Here is a 7,819-nt window from a genome sequence, read left to right on the forward strand (position 1 = left end):
TTTGCTTGCAAACAATGCAGTCTAAGCTGTGCTTCTGACCCTACGTGGTGGATCTTTTCAGAATGCAACTATAGTAGTCACGGACAAGCCAGAAAAGGGCCAATGAAATAGGGCTTAGGAACATGAACATGGGAGTCAAATCCATCCTGGGTCCAAATTCTGGCTCCTCTTTTTACTACAGGATCTTGGACAAGTCGCCTAAAGCTTCTTAGACTTTAATCTGTAAAATGACAATAAGATTGCATGTTTCACAAGGGTGCTGCATAAAAGGAGAATGAAGGTGAAGTGTGCAGCACTTAGCAAGAGCACAATAAATTGCTGTTCTTCTATCGGCTTTCGGAACCCATGCAGCCTGGCAAAACCAGGCTCAAGGGTTTGTGCTTCCCTGCACCCTTGCAAACAATACCTGTGTAGAAGTACAAAAAGGAAAAATTGAAGACAGCATGAAAAGCAATACCATTGTAAGAGAGTCAGCCCAAGGAGGCAATATCCCACCTAGAGTAGTTCTAATCCCAACCTCTCTTCCTTGGGACTGTCTCACTACTTGAAATATTTTTCCATTAAGCTTATTCGTACTTTAAAGCGTACAATACAGTTACATTTATCATTGGGATCTTGTACCTTTACATGACGTATCTTGGTTCTTGTTTTTTCCCCATATCCCTGCCCTCCCTTCACTCCTTTCACCTTTCCCTATTTACAAAGATATCACTACCTGAAATTCTACCAACCTATTGGATACCCAGCATCCTCTTTGAAACTAGAAGCCTGTCTGGGAAAATGAAGTCTCTGAGCTGTGCTTTAAGGGACTTGGGGGTTTGAGTTGGGATTTGGACGGTGAAGTTTACTCAGGAACACAAACCACTTAAAGCATAGAACTCAGCCAGATGGGGCTTCTTCTGAGAGGCTCTGAGCATCCTCAGAGCCTGCATTCTGGAACGATACTGCCCAGCTTCAAGCATCATTCCCGTCACTTTCCAGCTGTGACCTTGGGAAAGCCAGTCTCCCCCAATCTCTGGGAACATGGGACTGGTGAGTCTAGAGTTCTAGGAGCATTCAATGAGTTAACAACAGCACCTGGACACAGGCTTGGAACACAGGGTCATATGAGTATTAGTTTTTCTTAGAAGAAACTGGGATAGAGAAGGCTAAAGTTCTGGAAATCCTCTCTGTGACCCAGCTGTCTCCTCACCCATTGTTCTTTGCTGCTGCCAACACCGGAAGGCCTGGCATTACAGCCCAGCCACATTTGGGGCAATGATGCAGGGCTGCCCAAGGATCAGCAGCAGCAGTTCTAGTTCGCATTCCATAGGGAAGATGTTCTTGAGGCTCAAGCTGCAGCTTTTCTCAACTGCTTTGTGTGTGGAGCCTTTATCTGGCTCATGCCTAGGAAGATGCAAACCTTCAAGGGAGAGAAGACACAAGTGTGGGTGCTCTTTCAGCAGAAGGAAAATTGCACTGGAGTCATGGGTGGGTAGGAGCCAGGGATACTAAAAGCATAGCTCCCAAAGTTAAAGCGCTTCCTACCACAATTCCCCTTTTTCAGAAATGCCCTTCTTAGAGTTTAACATTGGCCTGCAGACTCAAAAGGCAAGAATTAGCTTATCTTGTTTTCCTTTGCATTTTTAGCCATGACTCACTTTCCCCCAGCGCCACACCCATACATCAGTTCCTGTTTCCTCTTTGAGCTCCAGTTCCCCATCTGTAAAATGGGAATAAAAACATCTCTCCCCAAGTTCTAGAATTTTGAAATGACAACAGATGTAAAGGGTCTGGAGGAGCCTCACACAGAGCTGGTGACAGTTACATTGTCAGCATGGGTATTTACTCCTGGTGCCAAATAACTCGCTCCTCATTAACAAGCTCCTCCTGCTGAGAGCTCATTTTCAGCAACTCCTGCCTATAAGCCTGGGCTGGCTTTTTCATCTCTAACTTGGTTGGTACAAACGTGTGGTTCTCGATCCCCAGGGAAGAAATGAACCCTGGGTCACCCCAGCGCCTTCAATCAAGTCCTTATAGAAACTGTCCCAAATTGCTAGACATGATTAAATATGGAAGAAAGGAAAGCACAGTCATGCTCACCCACACCAGGCAACTATTTAGGGGCATGAATGACACTGCTAGAGTGACCTTGTTTGATGATGAGGAACAGCTGGCCATACTGGCTGTCACCCATAATCCCACCACTATGGAATACTGAGGCAAGAGAATTGCAAGTAGTGTAGATAGGTAAGCTAATTAGCTATCTTGTAGGCAGTTCGACAGGGCTGGCCCTCGAGGAACCAACATGAAGGACAATGAAGGAGCCAACCTAGAGGACACATTCCCTGAAGGCCAGAATTGTAAAAGGAGAGAAACTGGGCCGGAGATTTAGCTTAGTGGTTGCTGCCTGCCTCACAAGCAAAAGGTCCTGAGTTTGATCTCTGGTACCAAAAGATAGAGAGAGAGAGAGAGAGAGAGAGAGAGAGAGAGAGAGAGAAACTACTACACCCACCTGCTTTCCCCAGGGATGAATCGCAGTGATGATATTGATATTGTAAATAGGTATCAATCACCTGAGGCCAGGACCAAGATCTTAACCCATCCCTTCCAGGAAAGATCCCTGACCTACGCTTTACCAAATATCCTTGTTATGTTCCTTGTACACTTGCTATGTGTCTTGCCTCTACATTAGATTTCCTTTTAAGCAGTATTACCTAAGTGACTATACTTGTAAATTTATTGGTTGATCATCATTTTGTCTCACCCCATACCCGCCTTGTGATTTCTCACGGGACCAATAATACTTATGCAACTGTACTTGTAATCTTACTAGTTGACTATAGTTTTGTCCCACCTTGAACCTGCCTCACCTCATGGCTATGTCCCATAAAACCCTTTGAGAAGCAAGGTTGGCAGGCAACCCACTTTATGGTCTCCTTTCTGTCTCCCTTAGACAGACACTATCTTTCAATAACTTTTTCCTACTCTTAACTTCCATTGTTCATTCTTTGAGTTTAGGGAACACAAACTCAAACTCCGGATGTCTAGTAAGTTTGGAACTTAGATCTATTCCCCCTATATCACTAGAGATAGAAGCTGTTTGTGTTTCTTTTATTCCCCACCTAACTCTAAGCTACTTTAAGGCAAAAACAAAAATCAATCATTTCCCAACCAATGCCTTGAGAACATAGCAAACATGTTATTCAGTGTAAAGACAGCTTCTGTAGAGTAGCAGGTAACTCTAAAAAAAGCTGCTCATTTATTTTTAGAACTTGATCCAAGTTCTAGACTTCAGAAAGAGTCTATGCAAGAATTACAGCACTTGTAATAAGAAACAGGGAGATCGATTTTTTGCAAATGGGAAGGGAACCAAGAGACATAGGAAAGGGGGAGGAAGGAAAAGGAGAAAGGGAAGTTAAAAAGAATCAAGACGTGTTTTGTACACATACCGATTCCCCACAGTGAATGTAATCATTAGGTACTGCAAACATGTACTAACAATTTTTTTAATTAAAGAAAAAGAATTATTTGTAATAGTAAGCTTTGACTAAGTAATAAACCAAAATGACTAATGGTAAGGAAATGACTGGTCCTACTGTGTAGTACACCCATGTATAGTATTTGAGTTATATTTTAATTAACTTAATATTTTTAATTGGAAAAAAATTTTGTGATACTGGGGATTGAACCCAGGGTCTCACACATCTTAGGCCAACATGTTACCACTGAGCTACAACCCAGCCCTTTGCATTTTTTGAGACAGGGTCTCACTAAGTTGTCTAGGCTGACCTCAAACTTGAAATCCCCCTGCTTCAGCCTACAAACAGCTAATATAAGCATACACCATCACACCTAGTGGCACAATCATTTTTAACTCCCCAAGGGAATCCAATGAGCAGCCAGGGCTGATAGTCAGTGGCCAACTCCCATGGTTCTCAAAGTATGGTCCAAACCAGCAAGATCACCTTGAAACTTGTAAAAAGTTGAAACTTTCAATCTCTATCCCAAAGCTACTGACTCAGAAACTCTGGGAATGAGGTCCAGCAACTTGTCTTTCTTTTCTTTTCTTTTCCTTTTAGTACCACAGATCAAACTCAGGACCTTACAAGACAGGTGCGGTGACACTGAGCTAAATCCCCGGCCCCAGCAACTTATCTTTAGCAAGCCTTCCTGGTCATCTTGACAGAGTTAACTTTGAGAATGACTGTCTTGGCCTATCCTAAATATACAATCATATTTCCTCAGGCTGGTTAAAGGGAAGATAAATTTACTATACCAAAATTAAGAAGTGGTTTTGTTATAACAAGGGAAGTCTCAGCATTCAGAAATGCTTCTTTGAATTCAGCATTGAAACTATTTTTACACATACTTCAATAGAATTCATGAACTCAAATATGCATTCAGGGACAAAACCCCTAGGACTCAAAATATGTTCACAAAGTCAGTGGTTCTCAGATTTTCAGTGTTGGAAGCACCAAAAACAGGTTGACAATCATCTTAGTTACTTTCTCATTGCTAAGACAAAATACATAACATCCACAAGTTACAGGAGGGGAGGTTTATTTTCTCACAGATTGTGAGGTTTCAGTTCACAGTCAGCCTGCTTCAAGGAAAGGCAGCATGGCAGAGAAGAAACAGTCCATGGCAGGGTAGGCAGGAAGCAGCATGGGATCAAGGGAAGAGGAGGGATATGTATCCTTCCAGTCCCAGCCCACCATGACCCACCTCTTTTCATCAGGCTTCACCCTCCAATATCACATCCAGCTATACACCCATTAGTGGAGAAATCTAGGATCACACACCCATAATTCAGTTACCTCCAAAGCACAAGGCTTTGGAAGGACATCTAGATATAAACCAAAACAATACTTAGTTTTTCAGTGCAAGAATAATTGCGAAAATTGATACTGCTACCATTATTTTCATGGCATGACTTTTTAATGACTAAGATGGAAGAGGAATATCAGTAATGCAAGTAACTTTGCATTTCACAATCCTTTTTTCCACTTTTTTCAGATGTGGAATCTTCATCAGAGATCAGCTCTGGTCCTCAGCCATCATCTTGGAACCACTGGTCTAGGTGACAATTCAGCCCAGCTTCCTATTCTCCAGGATGTTATTCAATGTCTAAAGGCTTCCAAGTTGTGCCACATGTTGAAACTTCTAAGCACTGCTGTAATCTTTAGCTCCAAATTGTTGCAAGTCATACATTCTTCTACTTCTCCTGAAGTCCTAGTTCCATGCAGGCTTCAAGATTTTGCTATTGCATGGCATCAGAATTCACACATTTCCCCGGTATTTGCTATCAAGGAAAATACCAGGCTACAGCCTGTGGTTCACAATGTTCCTGAGTGAGGCCCCTTATAGAGACAGAAGTCATGCCCAGGTGACATCCCTCCCTTGTCCAGAACAATCTGGGCAGAGAACTTCTCTCCGAGAGAGCAAGGCTTCAAGGACAATCTCAATGACTATTTTGTCAGCTTTACTAATGAGTTAGATGGATGATCTGGGAGCCAAGTATGACATCCTCCCTCCGGGAAAGGAGTAGGCCAGGCTTGAACCTGATATCACAGACAAGATGGTGCGGATGAAGGGCAGAGAGATAACAGCTGAATGACTCAAAGAGCAATAAATTGAGATTTCTGTCCCAAGAAGTTTTACCAGAAAAACACACCAGCTCAGATTCATTCCTCTAAGCCTTTCAGGATTTGGGGGTTGTGGTGATCATACTGAATATCAAGTTCTCTTCTATAGGCATCAATTGTTCTTGAGCATAGGGGCTGGGTCACACCTAATGCACAGCCCAGAGTGGGTTGCAGGAGCTGGCAGTTGAAGTGGCTTCAGTATGTCCATACCGGTAGGAATGAGGACCCTGAATGTGTAAATGGACCTGCTGGCAGGAAATGAGGCAGAAAGTGGGCTTCCCTCGGAGAAGGCTGGTGAGCCTGACTTCAGCTGCTAGAAGCTGATCCCCAGGGATTAGGATGCAGGCATCCCAGGATCACCTACAGAGAGGAAGCACAGGCACCCCCCTCTCACTGTCATCTTTTCACACCCTGAGCTAGGATCCTCTCTGCTGATGGGTGAACAGGACCCTGGATTGTGTCTCTGGTTCCTGTTTTGTCATGTTCCCCAAACAGGGCCACTGAAGTTATTATTCTTCTCTCTTAATCCACCCCAAATCCCTTTCAAAGATGGAAACCCACCTGAGGGAAAGCAGGTCATTTGATACCCATCACACCATGGCCTCACACCACTGTGACAACGCTGAGGTTTCCAGCAGTGCCCAGCACCTCTCCCCAGCCATGTCAGTGCCATCAGGAGGGACTGAAGCAGCTCACTTCAGCAGCCTCTGACTGTGGCCACTCTCTCCATCTACCCCATCTCCATTTGCATCTGAAACGAGAACTATAGGAGATAGTAGGCCTGGAGAGGGGAAGGTGTGGCAGAGAAAGTTAAATAGTTAACTATATATATAATAGCTTTGTTTCAAACATTACTTCCGCAACAGAGCTATAATCTTATGTTTCAGATAGTGTCAACAATCAAATGTTAAAAAATTAATGAAAGTATTTAAGCAGTATGCACAAACTGGAAATTCAGCCAGAAGTCCCAAATGCCACTGCTGCCGATGTCAAGGCCCCCAAGGCTTTTAGTGTCTCTGCATCCCTGAGCTTTCACACAAAACCCTCTTTTCTTTCCTGAGGCTTCAGCCTCCTTATCCATTCACAGAGGCCTGGCCTGTGTCTGAAGAAGTAGGCACCACTCACCCAGAGCCCTCCTTAAGTACATTATTATATCCAAAACTTGATTATGGAAAGCCAGGAGCAATCTTTATATTACAACAATTATGGGGCTGGAAGCCAGGACTCACTCTCTCAGTCAATTCTTATGATAGCTTCAAGGGCTCCCTGGGGAGTAGTAGGGTTCTCCATCCATGTGTGGAAAAGGTTCCCTTCCCAGGGTGGTACCCCATTTCCCAATGCTGCTAGACCCAGAACCACCCTAAGAAAGGAACTAGAGTCATCAGCAGGCTGGAACCTGTCCTAAGCCCAGAGCCTGTACTTAGCTGGGGCCCCAAGGAACCTAGATAAGCTAAAGCACTCTGCTCACTCAAGACCTCTCTCAGTCCCCATGGAATTCACCCAAAGCCCTGGAGCATTGGCAACCTGGCATGCCAAGGCAACCCTGTTGGGCAGCACAGACAGACAGTCCTAGTCTTTAGTCTCTAGGATTGATCTGGACTACAGAGGTCACCAGTTGCTTAGATGAGTGGGAAAGGCATTTTGTGCAAGATGCCAACAAAAGCAAATCAGAGAGACAGGAAGGAGAGTTCTACCAGTCAGAGCCCAGGCTTGGGCTGGGGGTGGGAGATGACCGTATTCTAACAGGGGCCAGTCCAGAGGCATGTCATCAGTACTCGATGGGAATGCTAAGATTCTGCCAGCTGGAAGTTGCAGTTTAGGGTCTGGATTTGCTGTATGAGAGGCAGGGCTGGTGGGAAGACAAAAGGTGACAAAAATGACCCCAACTGGGCAAGAGACACAGGCTGGAGCAGGGGTCTCATTGTCCAGAACAGAATCCATAAGGGCTGAGATTAGGAGGCTGGCAGTGTAGCTGCTGAGGGTGCTTTGAGAATGGAAAGAATTCAGTCACTGACTACTAAGAGCCCAGGCAAAGAGAAAGGTTTATAAAACAGTTCACTTTCCAGGCTCTTCATCTGTGAAAGATTGATATGACACGTAAACACTGCACTTGTCCACGCAGAAGCGCTTGTTGAGGGCCTTCTATGTTAGGTGACTATGTTAGTCACCAGAAACAAGACAATGCTACCATG

This window comes from Fukomys damarensis, unplaced genomic scaffold (genome assembly GCF_012274545.1).
Source record: "Fukomys damarensis isolate Sample0158 unplaced genomic scaffold, DMR_v1.0_HiC HiC_scaffold_7, whole genome shotgun sequence".
NCBI lineage: Eukaryota > Metazoa > Chordata > Mammalia > Rodentia > Bathyergidae > Fukomys > Fukomys damarensis.